The following is a 19,634-nucleotide window of genomic DNA, read 5'->3' on the forward strand; positions in this document are numbered from 1 at the left end:
CTGCCTGTAGCATTCATTTTGCCTGTGTTTCTGCAGGTTTTCTTGAAGTTTGCGGCTATCTGCCTAAAATTGCAGTACCACTGGGAATCATGGGCGCAGTGTCAAACAGTAACCAACTGTTCATTCCAGACAAGCAAAACACAACAAAGAAGAACACTTTAGAAAGTGACAGAAGTTTTTCAAAAATATTGTGCAAGTTGGTTAGAAGCTAGCCCGTCGTTAATTTCCCTCAATGATGTTACCGGTGAGAATAATTATTTGCCACATGTTGTGATGTATTCAACAGTGCTATAGCCCAACACTGCCTCCGATTTTACCTCTTTCTTGAAAGATATAGTCAATACTCCACTTTTGCCTTGTTTGTTATCAGAAAGGTTTGACTCTGAGTGGCGCCCTCCAGTGGATGCAGTGTAACATAAGATATCTGGGAAGTGACAGTTACATTATTTAAAACATATTTAAATAATGGACACATAAATTAGCCTTTTCTGAATTTCAGATACATTAACTTAGATATACAAACATTTTGCACACCTGTTTTCCCTCTGCAAGCTTAGTGACTGGAGACTGACTAATCTGACATTAGGTTTTATTTTTTGGCGATTTCCTTATGTCAACATCTTTGGTTTGATTGTAAAGCAGTTCTGATACTGATAATACATTTTTTTTTAATGAAATGTACTTGATTTAAAATCATTTGGGGGCTTTGTCCAATCCATGGAGCATTACAGGAGCAACAGCTTGACAAGTGCACTTTACACAACCTCCTCTACTGTCGTCCACTGATATGGACTCCTGGTCTGACAGCACTGTCAGCAGCTTTGCAGAAGAGATGGCTGTAGCGTATTGGGATTTTATAAGTGAATACAACTGGGATGCCAAGTTTGTGTCACATCGATGTTTGAGCAGATTTAGTCAGTTATTCTCAAAATTCACACAACTCCACTTTCTGTCACTTTTTCACCTCTCTGAGCTTTTCCCCTCTGCTGTAATCCATCCTGTGTTTTTGTGTGCAAGTGTCAGAGAGTGTGTGTAGCTGTAAGTCTCTTTGAGGATACACCCAGCCACATGACTCCAGCTTGACTAAGGCTCATGTGATACTGTAAAAGCATTGGGACAACTCTCTCTGTCTCTCTCTGTTTGTGTCTCCAAGGAACGAGTAGCAGTTTGATTAAATGAAGCTCATTAAGCTTTAGTTAACAACATGTGATATTAATAATTCAATCTCAACCTCAGTTGGAGATACATATAAGAGAGTTAAAATCCTTATAGGCATATTAACATGTCCACAGATACCTCCTTTCCTGAGGCACCTGATGACCTTGTTCCTGAGGATACTATCCCAACAACCAAGTCAACAACACAAACAAACAGCATATTTACACAACCTTAACTCGTGGCAGGTCCCCACTGGGTAAGATTTTTTCTCCACCTCGACTCAAATGTGCATCTGCAGTTTAATTAAACAGATAATAAAAGCAGCATGTGATCTGTCTAATGGTGTAGTCAGACAACTGCATAAAACACAATTGTGTTTGGAAGCACAAATGGAAAGCCTCTTTTATTTTTTTTTACATAATACAACCCTGGTTGTCCAATTTTCACCACTTTAACCAATTAACAACCAAAGCAGGGATGTGTCCATAGTTATCTTTTAGAAAAATAGAGTTTCTCTAAGTTTCTTCACCTTATCTTAAATCAGCAATCTTGGCTTGTACCATTACCAATCACTTAATGAGGTAACAAAACATTTATTATTTTACATTTATTTTGAAGCTTTCAATGTTAAAGAGGCCACAGATTGGCTTACCCCAATAGTTACAACCCTCCAAGATAGTTGTATTTCCCTCAGTTTTTCTAATACCTTTGATACTTTGATTTGAACCGTGGCCGGAAGATGAGGCCTATTCAAAATTAACCTCTGTGATATTTTTATTAACTGTTGCCTTTTGCCTATTAAATGTTCAATGTATTAAAAACTACACCGACAACAATGTAGATAGATGTAGAAAATCATTGTAAAATACCATAAGCCTCAAGTCCTCAGGCAATATGTGGTGCCTTGGTTCAGATAGAAAACAGCAGAGCTAATAGAACTAGAATATGATCAAAGTTCAAGTTCATCATTGTCAATCGCAACTAAATGAAAATACATTGACTCAAAAACAAAACAAACAAGACCATCATTACACAGATTTATTATTTCTATATGGTTAATTTTGATGACTGAAAGTGCTGCTGCAGGATTGGTGTCAGATGAGAAAATGAACAGCAGGCTTCTTAAACAACCATTCCTTTCATTTTCCAAATCAACACTGAGTGGGAACCTTTTACAACATAGAAGACAGAAAACATCAAAGCTTCTCTTTGTTTCCAGCGGAAAATAACGCTTCATCTATAAAAGCCTGAAAGGCAGGGATTTAAGTCATGCAATTTTACCATATACATATTTCCAGTTGTACTCTTATGATTACATAAAGTCATGCTTTAAAAGTATCAAAATATATTTTTTTAAAAAGGCAATGAAATTTTACAATTCCTGACAAATGTGATGCTTCAGTCGTATCTCACATCGTCGATTTAATCCAGATAGAGTGATAGTAATGGTGAGATATAGTAGAGAGCTGATATAAATGCTATGAAGCCAAGTTGCAACATTTACAAGACTTGTGTGATGTGGTATGTTCAAGCCCTCTGCAGCAGAGCTGTCTGAGCTCTGCACTGAGCTGTTTATAAAGAGCAAACAGCTCCAGTATAAATCTTGAGGAAGGGCTAATGGCCGACTAATGCTTCAGGTATGTTTTGAGTTAGTGCTGCAGGGCGGACAGAGTCAGAGTGATACACTGTGTGTGTCAGAGTGATACACTGTGTGTGTGTGTGTGTGTGTGTGTGTGTGTGTGTGTGTGTGTGTGTGTGTGTGTGTTGTGCATTGGTTTGTTTATAATCCTGTTTAATAGGAGTTATGGTGAACCTTAACACCAGTTTATCTGAATGCCTTTGTGGTAGTGTATACTCGATTGTGTGTTTGTGAGTATGCGTGTGTTGGTGACTGTACATAGTGGAAGCAGATGGGTGTGTGGGCGGTCTCTTCCACTCTCCTCCACTCTTGTAGACAGAGAGCATAAAGAGGAGTATTATGAGAGTCTTACATAGGAGCATATAGAGTGCAGATGTCTCTTTTATCTGCCTTTTTACTGCTTTTTTCATGCAGATGCTCCCATCAACATTTACGTATTAATCAGCTGTTATTTTACTTTGGGAAGTTCGAGGCTTGTCATTTTGGTGGTTTGCTGTCTCAAGAGATTTTGTATGAAAGGGCATGATGTGTGAATAAAAACCATGCATTCAAACATGTAACAAGCAGAGAAATTACTTTGATTTCGGTTTTAGTGAGCACACATGGTTTTACACTGTGAGCCAGATTGATCTCACATGTAGGGCTGATATTATCACGACATGGAAAACTTAAAAGATATGTAAAATAACCCACTATCAGTCCAATTAAGTATAAACAAAACAAATTTGAAGGAACAAGTTACTTCATAAACTTTACTAATAAATACATTTGACAACTTACATGTCAACATCTATTCAAAGCCACATCACCAGCCCTGTGACAGAAACTTCTTATCAAACAAAAAGTCCCTGGCTGTTTTCCAAACCGCCTGTTACATACTACCTATGAATGCAATATGCAGTATGTACTGCATACTACGTTTGAAGGTAGTATCTAGTATGACTACTCTGTTGGATCTGTACTAAGCGGCAACCTCCGGTCTAAAAATATGAGTCCAATGAAGAAATGCTACAAACTGCAGTTCATCGAGGATCCGCTTGACGCTGGCTCCGGAAGTACCTGAAACCACATACACACCAATTCAAAAAAGATGATCTTTACAGCAGAAATAAAAATGTTTACAGCCTGGTACAAACGACGAGTATAGTCTGGATAGCTAATTTCTCCTTGGCAAACACTGTAGGGGGGCAATTTTTTTTCTAATGCAGCAATTTCGAAGATATTGAGATTACGAGTCTTCCAATGAGAGGCACAGCTGACTTGATTGACAGGCGGGAACACTGTAGCTGTTGGCTAGGAGGCTCAAAGCCCGCCTCTTTACGTCACAATTGCTCGACAGCAGCAATATGGCTCACGCCGACGATTGGCCTCAAAACAGTGCTTCAGGAAAAACAGATGGGTGACGTCACGGATACTGCGTCAATACTTTATACAGTGTATGATCTGTGCTGCAGTATGTTGGGCCAGGCGTCATTGGATTTTGGGTGCCTGAAAGCGGATGTAAACAACAGCCAAACTGATAGTGAAACTGCTTCTTTAGAATCCACTTATGGTTTACATGGAATTGAATAGTTTGTACAGCACATAAACACTGAATGCCCGTCATATATGGAAAAAATAAAAAGCGTGATGTTAGCGCCGTGCATTGTGGGAAACAGTATGTGAGGGAGACTGGTCCGCTGCATACTAAGAAATTCTCCTGACTCAGTACGACATCCGGCTAGTTTTGGCATGCTGCAGATTTTGCTCTTGTTCACATACTACATACTGAATTTTGACCAAATCCTTATATACTTCTAGTATAGTAGGCTGTTTTGAAAACAGCTGTCTTCTTTTGCGGTCGATTCTGCATCACACATTGCCTACAAACACCCAGTCTTTTTCACGAAAATCCAAGTCATCCAGATGTGAGAGGGAACTTTTTTGGGTGCAGGTAGAGTACCTCGCTTTCTTCTGGCATCTCCTCCGACATGATTTGAATGGTCCATTAATGAGTTTTTTTAGAAGTGAAATTTAAGGACATCTGCCAAATGTTTAGCTAGGAGTAGGGGTGCACAATACTATTGGTAACATATTAGATCTGAAAATGTCATCAATATCGGTGATCCAAAACATAATGCATTAACTATGTGCACACAATGACAACTTCAACATGCCAATAACAAGCTTCAACATGACTGCTGTACGGAAGTATTTTGAAGTGCTGTATACAGACAGCAAAATAGCTTTCTGCAATGCTTGTGAAGCACAAGGAGGACGAAAACAAGTCATTTGACACAACCAATTTGCATCTCAAGAACTGTCATCCTGAAACAAGAGTTTCGGAAAAGTAAGAATGAAACAGCGTTGGTGCTAGCGACAACTTGGCAGCAGCCTCTTCTCCAGTCATTTGATAAAGCTTGGCAGCGGCTATATTGGATTGTCTGTTTTGAAAAATAAAACATTTTAAATTTATAGTTGATCAAATTCAAATAAAAAAAAGAGATACATGCTAGTGAAGTATAGAATTTGTGTTGTTTACCATGAAAATAAGGTGTGTAAGTATATCAACAAAAGTCCTGTACCCCTTGTTCAGAGCTTTTCATAAAACCATGTGTTGGCTTGTGCTTTTTTTTTTTTTTGCCAGCTTCTCTCTCTGTATTTACTCGCTGAGCAGCCTGCTCCTCCCTCTTTCTCCTCCCCGCTCACATGTGTCATCAACCCTGCTGTAAGTCAGTTAGAGGTTAATGCACATGCTTCTCCACCTTCTCTCGTGCCCTCTTTTCCGTTACTCCAGGCAATGATCTCTATCTGCATCTGCTGAACCACAAGAAAACGCCAACTGCTGCTGCATTCTGCAAAGATACACATTTGAGCTCAAACACAGAGTATGTACAAAAGATAAAACAGCAAAGATGACTGGATACATACTTTGGGCTACATTACATGGTCTTATTTGATAAAGTGCAGTTAGTGTAGGATGTTTAAATTTCACTCTCTCTCTTTCTACTCTCTTCTGTCATTAACCCAATAGAGAATCTTTGGGAAATCTGCCAAGAGAAAATGTGAGAAACACCAAACCCAAAAATACAGAGACTGTAACCATTAGTCCGTGTGACCTGTGCTGTTTTTGCTGATGTTGTCGTTGTCTGTCTCCATCCCTCTTTCCAATCCAAACACAGTCTCAGCAGATGTCTGTTCAACATGAGTCTGGTTCTGCTCCACATTTCTGCCTGTTAAAGGAAGTTTTTCTTTGCCACTGCTTTTGTTAAGTTACATAATTACACAAACTGCAGTCTGGAGTCTCTGTTAGCAGAAACAAAAGGTGACAGCTGTCTCATATCAAAGATCACTCCATGGGCTTAATGTGCATTTGGAGATCAACACCATTCCATTTAAATGTATGACCAGAAGTGTATGCTGGGTCAACCTCACCTGTAGCATTTGTTCTTCTTTAGTAGTTTTGGCAGCACATTTCCACTGCACTGGACTGATTTTCATCACATCAGTGTAATGTTGCAATTGCAGTTAAATATTACAACTTTACCAAGGGCTTCCCCAGGAAAAAGTGTTCCTCATGAAAACAACATTGGCAAATTTATTATGCAGGAAAACATCGTACTGATCCCTGGACACAGCGTAGCACCTTAGTATTGAGGTATCTCGCCGCACCCTTATTATTTGGAATAAACAAACTTGTTGTGAAGTTTGAAGATATGACATAACACTCCTGTTATGTTTGTTTCTCAGGAACAGCAATAATGTTACTGGGTCAACCTGACCCGAGGCATATTTAATTATCCAAAAGTGTCAGAACCCAAAAAAAACCAAAACAATTTTTTTAAAGTCTCATTATAAACTCCATTACTAACCATTTAAATCAATATTTAGTGCAATGGTGTTCTTTATCTCAAAGATCATGGTTCAATGAGGATAACTCGCTCGTTTTTCATGTTTGTGTTCATGATTGGGGCGAAATATGTCACACAGTAGCAAAGAAACATTTAGTATTTGACACTTCTGACCCCTTTTAGCCTCCACTTTGACTGCAGGGTCAAATTCAAGCGGCAAACTCCGGTCTCAAACGATGAAGCCAATGCGGAAGTGATATAAACTGCAATACATCGAAAATCCGCTTGAGGCTGGCTGCAGAAACACCGGAAACTACGTAGATATGAATGGGGAAAAAGCCGATCTTTGCAGCATTAATAAACATGTTTACAGCTTGGTTCAAAAAACGGCTTGGCCCTACAACGCTAATCTCTCTAATGGCACACACTGTACGGGGGGTGAATTTTTTTCTAACATGACGGTTAAGAAGATATTAAGATTATGAGTTTTGCCCAAATAAGGACATGACTGACGTGACTCCCGGTCGGGAACACACAGCCATTGGCTAAGAGACTCACACTACGTCACACTCTGCCTAGTTGAGTTCCGCATTACCAATATGGCTGCCGCCGTCGATTTGCTTCAAAACAGCTCTCAGGAACAGATGGGTGACGTCACGGATACTACGTCCATATTTTATACAGTCTATGGTCAAATTGACCCATGAACAGTATCCATGTAATATAAACATACAGGGGGGGTTGCAAGTATGTTAAATGAACCATTTTAATTTTATATGTTGATTACGCTAATTAAGGCAATCAGAAGGAGTTTCATACCAAAAAAATACTTTTTTTTTTTTTACCTTTTTTTAAACTTTGAAATGGGTCAATCTGACCCGGAACATAACAGGAGGGTTAAACATGATAAGACCAATCAGACATCTGTGCTACTCAAATGTTAGCAATGGCAACAAAGCAATGGTTTGCTCGTATCAATACTTGACAGCAAGTAATATTAGCCTTCTCATTGCTAGCTTATTACCTGACAGCTTAAACAAGACTTAGCCATGTAGCATGTAACTACTGCAGGATGTTCTGCACAAATAGTTCAGAGTAACATAGTGAGTTAAAGTGTTACAGTTTTTAAAAAAAAGTCAGGTGATATATTCAAGAATTTTTTGCTCTGAAAATTAAAAATGATACAAGTATAGCTGCAAAATGAACTTTCCTTATGATGCTAGGAAGTTTCAGCTAACAGGAAAAAAGCATCATCCATCAGTAATACCCTTTACCTGTTCAGAAGTAAAAAACAATTTCTTGTTTACCCTAAAGAGGAGCCACAAAGAGAAAAGATACACGTGAGTGTGAGAGGAATACATTATAAGACATAAAGGTAAGGAGTATACATGATATCTGGCTGTCAGCGAAGTGATAACCTCTTTCTTACTGTATACCTAACTAAGCTTTTATGAGACAGAAGAAATGTGTGTGTGTTTGACTGTGTCACCAAAGCTGTTCTGTTCACAATGCAGCCTCATCACTTATTCAACAGGGACAAATTAGTCCAAGACAGACACAAAGACGGGGCTGAACAGGAGGACAGGCATGAGCTGCTGCAGAGAGGAGGCGGGGTGTGTGTGTGTGTGTGTGTGTGTGTGTGTGTGTGTGTGTGTGTGTGTGTGTATGTGTGTGTGTGTGTGTGTGTGTGTGTGTTCCTTCTGGTTTCTCTGGAATAAATCTGCAGAAGAAAATCTCCTAGAAGGGGCAGTGTTATTGAGTTGTGCATGATTACTTGGAAATGCTTTATTATTCATTAGTGCATCATAAAATGACTTCAATGCATTAACTGGAAAACGTTTTATCTCAGTGCATCCAGAACTCTCTATGCTCTGCAGTTAGCTTTCTTTGGAGATACATTTTCCCTCTCTGGACAAAGTTGCTGTATTCTCATGAGGACCAAATTGACTCGTAGATCTTGAGAATGAGGGTATTTTTGGAAAGCAAGCAAAATATCATCCCTTCTTTAAAAAACTGTCTGAGTGTTAAGAGGTTTTCTGCTTAGCGTTCGAGATAAGGGAATAAATCAGCTTTTTATTCATGGTTGGCACTGCTTTGACTCAAATCACTTGAGTAATGTCTCTTGCGGCTCTCGAGGAGCTTGGTATAGCCTGGGAAAACATCCTTGATGATGTTGGAGTGATGTCATCAGACTAACTCATTGTTGGCTCCGAGGCAATATAAATTAAAGACAATTTTAAGAGAAGCCTCGATTTTACAAGTAGTGGTTTTCAGATGAGGGCAGTGAGCCTGAAGGGTTGCATCATGGGAAGTGTAGTATTCATATTTTGATTAGAGGCGACATGTGAGCTATCTTTTAAGTGTTCTTTAAACCTCTCTATTGTGTGTTTTTTTATTAGTATACATTTTATTTCACAAGATTTTGGATTGTTCAATATCAGTTGTCAGAAAGTGTGCATCCTTTTTTACCCTTTATTTAATACTTATGTCTATTACTTCACATGAGCATGGGAGCCACGATCTGAAAATTATTCTTATTAAACACAGCTAAAGGAAGACTTGATGTTAGAAAAACTGTCTAATAAAGCCTTAGTTCAATAATGTCCTCACAAGTCCAGTAGTCAAAATGTGTGTCAGTCTGACAAAGAGAGAGAGACAGAGAGAGAGAGAGAGAGAGAGAGAGAGAGAGAGAGAGAGAGAGAGAGAGAGTGAGTGTGTGTGAGAAGTCTGCAGTGTGTCACTCCACAAAGGCCGTGTGCTTTCTGTCACAGAGAAAAGATGAAACACAATGTTCCTCTTGTTCTCTCTCTCTCTCTCTCTCTCTCTGATTTTTGATGTGTGTGATCATTCTTTGTTACACACATTTTGAATTTCCAAAATGCTGAAAACCCAGTAATGTAAAAAAATGACATGAAACAGTTTTTTTTCTCCATCTTTCTCATTTCCTAAATTAAATTCTGACAAAAATATGAACACTTTCCTTTGTCTCGGCAAAACAAAATACTAAACAGGTGACATAACATATCTAATTATAACTCTCTCTAAACTTTGCTTGAAATAGTTCAATTACATGTAACTCACAGATTAGCCGTCACCTAAAAAAAACCTTGTTGACAGTGTTACTAGAGAACCTATAGTTTGGCATTTTGCAGTTTTGGTTGACATGTCCCTGGTTCCGCCCACAGCAACAGTGCAAAGTGACACCAACGTAGTCAATCTTAATAATGTGCCATTGGTTTCAGTTGGCCAATGAGTTGCGGGTTTTCAAAATGCATTGCTTTCCCTAATAGTCCTGGGTAAAACACTTAACATACAAGTGCTATATTGATGCTCCTATGTATTGTCAAAGCTAAGAATGCAATGCAAGTGGCAACTTACGCAAGTTATCTTCTGCTTTATTAAAAAACAAATCCTAAATAGTATTTTGAACTGATACTCTTTTTCCAAAGCTTGAAGTCTACCACTATGAAAAGATAACCGGGAGCATACACAACATTTTTTGGCATAGATAGTCAAGCCTCAACACCTGATCTCTGCCTTCAGGTTCTACAAAACCTTTGGGTAAACCTGTTGAATTTGTTATTGATTGGTTTCTGTTTGTGGTCTAAGCAGAATCATAAACTAGTGTTTCAGCCAGTTGTGGTTGTGTAAAGGAAAACAGTCCACGTGGAGGGCAAAAATTGTCAAATGCAAGCCACCGTAATGTAATATTATATCCCACTGGCTTTCATCTGAAGACCATTTAGCTATTTTTGATCTCCTTAAACAGATACTTCAATCCAACTGCAGATATCAGCTCTTAAATGTCGTCTCACGGAACCAACTCCAGTCTCATGTCTCAAGTTGCTTTCGACTGTAAACGGTCACAGTGCACTGTAAAGAGAATCTTGGCTGGGAGTCCTTTCTGCTGACCACTGGTTGCACAGGGGGCTCCGGTTGCTTCTAGCGGATATATTGCTATCAGAAAATGACTGATGGGTTGGAGATTAAACTAAGCCTTGTGCAAATTCAACATACTGTGCATTTTGGTTTCAATTTATTGGATTTCACATCTTTTACTGAAAATGTCCAGATTTTTGGACAGGAGCAGACTTGTTGGACTTTTCAGGCAGTACTACTGTATATTATGAGATATGATCTCTCCATAACCATCCAAAGTAGACCAAGCACAATGCGTAAATTGGCACATCTTATTTTCTCTAATCAAGATGACGACATACAGCTAGTTCTCAGGCTACAGCAAGCTTGACTCACCCATAACACTTATGTAGGCTTAATTTTACCCACACAGATAATTGAGTATATAATCAAATCAACGTTTAATCCAACCGACAAATAAGACATAATGAAATTGCTGTAATCTTAGCAAATCCATCTTCAACATAACGTTGCCTGTGATTTTGTTTTGTAGCATTTCCCAAAACCGTTAACTCTCCTGTTGTGTATTCAAACTGTGCTGTCTCTTTGGGAATAGATGAGAAGTGGGTCTAAAAATGTGTGTTTGTGCATACACTGTGTGTCTAAAGGGAATCTGAGCCAAGAGTTCAACAATGTCATGCGCTTTCACTTCTACCACAACAGACTGTGTGTGTGTGTGTGTGTGTGTGTGTGTGTGTGTGTGTGTGTGTTTGTGTGTGTGTGCGTGTGTGCGTGCGTGCGCGTGTGAGAAAGAGCTGGCAGGTGTGGACAAGAGTTATCACATGCTGTAGGACTGTTGCTTTCAGGCCAAATAGAATCACACAGAGCCATCTATACACACACAACCCAGACACACACACACATAGGGTCTGAATTGTCCGAACTCTGCTTGACAAGATCTCAGCAATCCCTTCAGTCAACATTAATTCATCCATAGCATTCTTCACTAAGCTTAATAATGTATTATTTTGATGTATGACTAAATAGAATATGTGATCCTCTCAGAGTGCTATGACACACACACACACACACACACACACACACACACACACACACACACACACACACACACACACACACACACACACACACACACACACACACACACACACACACACACACACACACACACACACAGTTTCAGATGGATGCATTAAGGCTGGTGGGGGGAAACCTGCTCAATTGAGTTTGTAGCCTGTAATGTAATTTGCCTGTGTGTTCCCGTACGTGTATTTTTGTGTGTGTTCCTGTAAGAGTGTGTATTTGTGAGTATGTGTGTTTCCCTAAACTAAGCATACAGTAGAAGACCTTTGTCAAAAGAGGTTAATTAGATTTTTGTTCATGTTAAATATAATGTACTACATGCAAAAACATTTTATGCACACACACACAAAAATACACACTTTAGTACCCGCAGTTGAGCACATGATGAAGACCATGTGATGTTTATAGTGACTGTCCTGCACCTGCATAATGGAATTAGCTGAGTGTGTTCCAGTGAGATTTATTGTGTGGTGGGCGTAGTGTGGTAAATCCCAGAATCCTTTGTGTTTATCCTCATGACAGCTATAGCCATAGTTGTAAAGAGGGTTTTTAAAGATCACATTGTCGTAGGGATGGAATGGGCTATGTAAAACTAAATTGAAAAAACACAACTCCTCAGGTTTTTTTCTTCATTACTTAATTCTGGGTTGAAATCTACCAGCTGTTAACAGAACCTGTTGGGTGTCTATAAGTCATCATGTAAAACCTGGTTCTTCTATTTTTCTGTACAGCTTAACAAGATCATGTTGTTCTGATCTTTAGCAAAGTTTGAGAGCTTAAGGTGTGGGTAACACCAGATCATCTTAAACATTGAAACTTTATTTGCTTGTAGTGATGCATTCATAGGCTTAAGATGGATGGTACAGAGTGTGTGGTTTCATGGAAGTGATCTGAAGAAAAAAGCATGAAACAAGGTTTATATCCAAAGCCAACACATAGTGTCAATATAGGGAGCAGTGTACTCTTCAAGTATATAAAAAGAATAATTGCTGTTGGACAGGTGTCGTGGAATTTTCATGATTATATATATATGTATGTAAGATTGTATTCTTTCTGTCTCAATGTCAAGTTAGAATAACTTGATTCCTATGTCATCTGTGACGGGTGAGATAGTGTCAGGGTAGTAGTCAAGGTCTCCCCCCCTGCTCCTGTCTTTATCTATGTTTCATGGCCGACTTACTGTCTCCAGAAGTTACCTAACTTTAGTGTCATCTTCGGAGGGAATAAATACCACGCCTGAGGATTTGTCTGGCAGAACTGACTTGGCATTGCACTGCACTCTCCTGCCTGTGTACTGTTATGTTATTTCTCCTCGATCGAGTTCTACATAAACTATTTCAACGTAAGCCATCCGAGTCTCCTGAGTCTTCTGTGTCCAGTGTCCAGTTTGTTGCTGAATCCATCACAACAGGAGATTGGCTTTAATGCAGGCGCTTCTGTCCAAAACCAGACTGGAAATGATCATTTTTAGTAAACCTAATGTTTCCTTAACTTAAAGCTTCCCTCAAGATTTTTTTCTGGTCATGAAACGGACTGAAACTGAGCCTGAAAATGTATACATATTGTTATTATCAAGGATGTGTGCATTTAATTGACTTAACAGGAATAGGCAGTATCTTTATGAAGAAAAGAAAGTAGGCAGTTTCAGTTTAACTTGGCATATAATCACTTAACCGGAGCAGAGCGTAACCAGAACAGCAATGTGGATGTTAACCTGGAGTAGGACTGATTACCGGTGCTCGCACTGCTAAGGCTAGCCACGCTCTACGCACCAATTTGACATTGTTAAACTGCACACCCTGCAGGGATCCCTTGTTCGGCTGGGTTACACAGTTGAGCTAATGTTTTACTTAAAAAAAAAAAAGAAGACATTTTAAGTTATGTATATATTTTGGCCTTTTATAATAATAAGAAATACATTTTATTTAGAAGCGCCTTTCAAAACACTCAAGGTCACTTTACAGGCAGATTAAAACACAATAAATAAAAACAACGTGATAAAATAAATTTAAAAAAAAAACACAAGCAGAGTTACACCAAGTTAAAATGAGGCATTGAAGTTAGACAGGGAATGCAGTTTGAAACAGATGGTTGCTAAGTTTGTATTTGAACAGGGGTAGTGAGTGAGAGTTACGGATGTCTGGTGGGAGTGAGTTCCAGAGTTGGGGAGAAGAGCGACTGAAAGCTCTGCTCCCCATGGTGCTGAGACGGGCAGGGGGCACAGAGAGGTGAAGGGAGGAGGAAGACCTGAGGGAGCAAGAGGGGGTAACAATGTGTAGGAGATCAGACAGATACGGGGGCAGAGGTTGTGGATGGCCTTTACTGATAGGACAGCTGAAGAGGGACAGGAAACATGGGGAGAAGAGAGTGGGGGAAGACATGCAGCAAATGGTTGAGGCTGGGAGTCGAACCGGCGATCTCAGCGATGAGGACTATAGCCTCTGTATGTGTAGCACTTAGACCGCCAGCACCCCTATTTTTGATTTTTTAAGTGTTGTTATAACCTTTAGACTGGGAATTTATATAATTTATATTTTAAACAAATGGAGCAACATTTGCAAGCTAGTACAGGCATGCAACTGGAGCTGCACTACTATCTCATCTGTCATACCTCATTCTCAGAATCCCCTGACAAAGTTTCATCCCTTTTAGATGATCTGTTTAAGCTTCAAGACTTCTGATTTCTGCCTCTGATCTCTGCCAATACCACTGTGCTGTCCTGCATCAGTGCTGCGTTCAAACTTTCAGCCCGCTACATCATCCACCTTCAGGCTCTGACTGTAGCTTTTAAGATATGCCATCCCTCCATGATTTCTGCGTGTAAAGTTAATATGCCAGGAGTGATGAAGTCCAAAGCCTAAACGGCAAACAAAAACAATATTATGCTGCTGAATTGATGTTTCAAGTTCAGTCAAGTAAAAAGAAGTGCCTCCTTTACTTCGGGGTCACCAAAACTGACAAGATCCTAAGGTTCCTCACAGGAGTTTTGACCACACCAAAGTTGCTGTGTGCATCTAGGAAGCAAGAATCAAAGATACGTTTGTATTTGCTAACAAAAACCTTAAGCAGTTTTCCATGAATGCCGCCATGGCCATGCAGCACAAATTATTTTAAAATGCTTTATCTTCGCCCTCATCCTCCACTGAGAAAATATGCACCCCTACTGCATGCCCTCCTTTGCCCTTTGACCTCTGCATGTGTACAGCCTACAGCTCTCAGATAAACAGGGAGCAGGAGGACTGCAGTGCATCCTCAATCCATGTGTATGAGAGTTAACACAAGGCGGCAACACACTTGGACACACACATTCACCAACACACTGGAGGGCCTTTTCCTTCCTCTACCGCTTCTATATTTAGTGACATCTGCACCTGTGAGTCTGAGCACGCTCAGTAGCAGCTGGTGAATGGAGGGCTGTGACCTCACAGGAAGGGAGGGGGTGTGTGTATGTGTGAGTTTGTTTGGGATGTTTGGAGTCTGTGTAGAGAGTGAGCTGTTTTTACTTCATGATGATGTCATAATTGGCTTAGAAACTGATTTCCTGCATAAAGATTTAGTTTTTCACGAGTGCTTCAAAAGGATTATTCAGCTAAATGTCTATGCTAACTCAATACCCTCTCCAAACCTCAATGCCCGAAGCCATTCCATAAAAAACAATGTCATACATGATACACTTAACTTTTTTCCCACAAGAAAACAAGTGAATTTCAACTTCTGCAATGGTTTCAATGCAACAAATCTTAACCTCAACTGGGTTAATTTATTTATACATTAATGGTGCCCTACCTTTGTTGGCTTTGTTGGCTTGTTCAGTAGTGGTTCGAGGTTTCCCAAAAAGAAGACAAGAGACAAGGCAACATACAAAGCGCAGTCATGTTGCATTTTGTCTGCCAGCAACACCAAGCTTACAGCAGAAGCAACTAGCTGCCTTATATACTGCAGGTAATCAGGTGGACTAGACCACTTAGCGGGGGTGGTGGAGGGGGGGAAGATGAGGGCAACTTCAATGACTTTTGAGACTTAAATAAAGGTTATTGATGAAAATTATGAAATCGAATAAAATTCACAGAAATTAAGATAACTACCACCAAATCAAAAAAACACAGAGTCAATATAATGATGCAGATCAATTTCATTTGAGACACTGTTACCCCGCACTGGTTTACTCCTGCAGCTCTTAACCAGATGTCAGACCCTTCCAGTCTGTTTGTGACTCGGCCCTCTGCTGAGGTTAACACCAGGAAGAGGTGAGCACTGCAATGTTTGAAGAGAGTTAGCTTGATGGGCTGATGATACTTTATGTGAGCTTTTTGAATTTGTGCAGAAAAGGATTGAAAACCATAAAGCTTCAAACTCAGTGAGTAAAACACAGTGACATCTAGTGGCTTAGAAAACTTAGAACAACCCTCCTGATACAGTCTGAAACAAGCCCACACCTTGCTGATTTTCATAGTTTCTATTAAAACTGAGGAAGGTCTTAGAGGCCTGGTGCATTGTTGTTATTTGAGTATTATTTACTACCTTGCTAATATTTGTATGATTTCTGCTTGCTGTAATAATGGAGTGAAATGAAGTCATTTTAAGGTGGTATCAGGTGGAGTTTATATAACTGTGTGTGACTAAGGCACATTTTTCATACCTCTTTTCTTAGATAATGTTATTCAACTGTCAACTTTTCTAAACTGTTAAATTGACTTAGAGAAGTACAAGCTTTAATGCTTTGGACTGAATCAGTGTAGATTACATAGCTTGGGGGCCTCAGTCTCATCCACCCATCTCTAGTGAAAACATAGTATTCCCTTGTTATGGGTGGATGAAGCCTTGTGAAAACTTTGGGCTGTTAAATGCACATTTGCTGCGTGAATCATACAATAATAATAAAAATAATAATTAAAAAAAAGGTAGGTACACTACCGTTCAAAAGTTTGGGGTCACCCAGACAATTTTGTGTTTTTCATGAAAACTCACACTTTTATTTATCAAATGAGTTACAAAATGAATAGAAAATATAGTCAAGACATAGAGAATGTTAGAAATAAGGATTTTTAGTTGAAATAATAATTTTGTCCTTCAAACTTTGCTTTCATCAAAGAATGCTCCCTTTGGAGCAATTACAACATTGCAGACCTTTGGCATTCTAGCTGTTTATTTGTTGAGGGAATCCGAAGAAATTTCCCCGCACGCTTCCTGAAGCACCTCCCACAAGTTGGATTGGCTTGATGGACACTTCTTGCGTACCATACGGTCAAGCTGCTCCCACAACAGCTCAATGGGGTTGAGATCTGGTGACTGTGCTGTCCACTTCATTACAGACAGAATACCAGCTGCCTGCTTCTTCCCTAAACAGTTCTTGCATAATCTGGAGGTGTGCTTTGGGTCATTGTCCTGTTGTAGGAGGAAATTGGCTCCAATCAAGCACTGTCCACAGGTTGGACAGTGCTTATGGCATGGCGTTGCAAAATTGAGTGATAGCCTTCATTATTCAAAATCCCTTTTATTTTTTACAAATCTCCCACTTTACCTGCACCAAAGCAGCCCCAGACCATCACATTACCTCCACCATGCTTGACAGATGGCACCACTCTTCCAGCATCTTTTCACTTGTTCTGCGTCTCACAAATGTTCTTCTGTGTGATCCAAACACCTGAAACTTCGATTCGTCTGTCCATAACACCTTTTTCCAATCTTCCTCTGTCCAATGTCTGTTCTTTTGCACATATTAATCTTTTCCTTTTATTGGTCAGTCTCAGATATGGCCTTTTCTTTGCCACTCTGCCTAGAAGGCCAGCATCCCGGAGTCGCCTCTTCACTGTAGACGTTGACACTGGCGTTTTGCGGGTACCATTTAATGAAGCTGCCAGTTCAGGACCTGTGAGGCGTCTAGTTCTCAAACTAGAGACTCTACTGTACTCGTCCTCTTGTTCAGTTGTGCACCGGGGCCTCTCACTTCTCTTTCTACTCTGGTTAGAGCCTGTTTGTGCTGTTCTCTGAAGGGAGTAGTACACATCGTTGTAGGAAATGTTCAGTTTCTTGGTAATTTCTCGCATGGAATAGCCTTCATTTCTAAGAACAAGAATAGGCTGCAGAGTTTCATATAAAAGTTCTCTTTTTCTGGCCATTTTGAGAGTATAATCAAACCCACAAATGTGATGCTCCAGATACTCAACTAGCTCAAAGAAAGGCCAGTTTTACAGCTTCTCTAACCAGCAAAACCATTTTCAGCAGTGCTAACGTAACTGCACAAGGGTTTTCAAGATGTTTCTAATCATCCATTAGCTTTCTAACGCGATTAGCAAACACAATGTACCATTAGAACACTGGAGTGATGGTTGCTGGAAATGAGCCTCTATACACCTGTAGATATTCCATTAAAAAGCAGATGTTTGCAGCTAGAATAGTCATTTACAGCATTAACAATGTATAGAGTGTATTTCTGATTAATTTAATGTTATCTTTATTGGAAAAAACAGTGCTTTTCTTTCAAAAATAAGGACATTTCTAAGTGACCCCAAACTTTTGAACGGTAGTGTATATTAGTGCAATACTATGCGCCCTGGATGGCTTTACTATGTTTGCTCCCACTAATTGTAACAATGCCATCCCTTTGAGGAAAATAATAGCTGTTGTTAGCCCAATTTTAGTGCGCATGGATGCTGAAACAAAACATCCACTAAAGAATTCTTAATAAAACAACACGATAATTATTACATTTTTGATGGACACTTTTTTACAAAGAAGGCCTGAATTTCAAATATGCTGCTGTCATTTTTTCTTTTCAATAGTATAGAACATCTTTGCAACAGGAACCACCCCCTTCCATCAGCTGCCAGATTCACTGTAATATTCTGCCACCCTCATCTCCACATGTCCATCTGCCACAATGACTTCCTGCCTTCCGCTGCTTCTTGTAGAAAATGCAGATGGATGGGAATAATTATCCTGTTAAACCTCTGAACACTCCCTGTGTACTGATAGTAAAATAAAACAAAAAAACATCTAACCCCCCCCCAAAAAAAACAACAAATAGGTGCCATTCCTGGAACAATTAAAAGCTGGATATGAAGCAAGATTGTGTCTGCATGAAAGAAGAGAGGGAGCTTCCCTCCCCCGCTTCACTTTTACATTGGAAAGAGCCAACAAACTTTCTCTGTCCTCCCCCTCATCCGTCTCTCTCTCTCTCTCTCTCTCTCTCTCTCTCTCTCTCTCTCTCTCTCTGCGTTCCATCTCTTACTGTATACATTAGTGAACCCACGCCTGTTTTTGCCTTTGCTGCACCAAGCCTTCACTCAGTACTCTGCACTGTGTGTGTGTAAATGGGGCGACTGTGGACGCTGTGGGTGGTGCAAGCTGCTGATAAAATTTCTGTGAGCCCCCGCCTGATGCCCACTTGCTTTCATGAGATGAAAAGGCACTCAGGCATGCTCACACACGTGCACACACACACACACTTTACAGTACACACACATGGGCAGACACCCTGCAAATTGTAGAGCAGCAGTTGTCATCACTTCCTAGGGGGCTTCTTTCTGGACTTCATGCTTTTAGACTGCAGTGTTTGTGTGTTGGATGTAAATCTGATGTGTGGGCGTTCGACAGGATATGTGTCAATCTCTAGTTCACTATAAGCTACACACACGCACACACTGTTTTTCTCTCTAACTTTCCTTCTTCTACATGTTACCACATCGCTGCTGTGCTGCAAGTGATACTCAGAGATTTAGGTCAGATAGGATGTTACAATTGCACACTTTCCCACAGGTTGACAACTTTGTATTAGTGGTGAGTGGGTGGAAAGCTAAAGAACATTTTTTTCCAATACGTAGTGATCATGGAAAACAATGCTTAGGGTTAAAGTTCAAATTGAATCATATATATGCCATTAGGGATGTGTCATCACGTATGGCTCCATCCTTAAAGCCAACTCTTTTACATGAAGCCGGCTGAAGAGCTGCTCCTCCTCTTACTGCGTGTAGCTGTTGGCACCAATGTTTGTGAATTCCACATTTTTGCAATGCTTCTCATTTGCATAGAACATTTTCACTCCA

At 39.9% G+C, this 19,634-nt stretch overlaps 1 protein-coding gene across 2 annotated transcripts in view; it reads left to right on the forward strand.

Moving 5' to 3' along the window:
- The window catches only part of LOC117811288 (protein kinase C epsilon type-like), a 95,319-nt gene that overhangs the window by 13,772 nt on the left and 61,913 nt on the right, over positions 1-19,634 (forward strand). The gene's annotated exons all lie outside the window — the stretch shown is intronic.

This window comes from Notolabrus celidotus, chromosome 4 (assembly GCF_009762535.1).
Source record: "Notolabrus celidotus isolate fNotCel1 chromosome 4, fNotCel1.pri, whole genome shotgun sequence".
NCBI classification, from domain to species: Eukaryota; Metazoa; Chordata; class Actinopteri; order Labriformes; family Labridae; genus Notolabrus; species Notolabrus celidotus.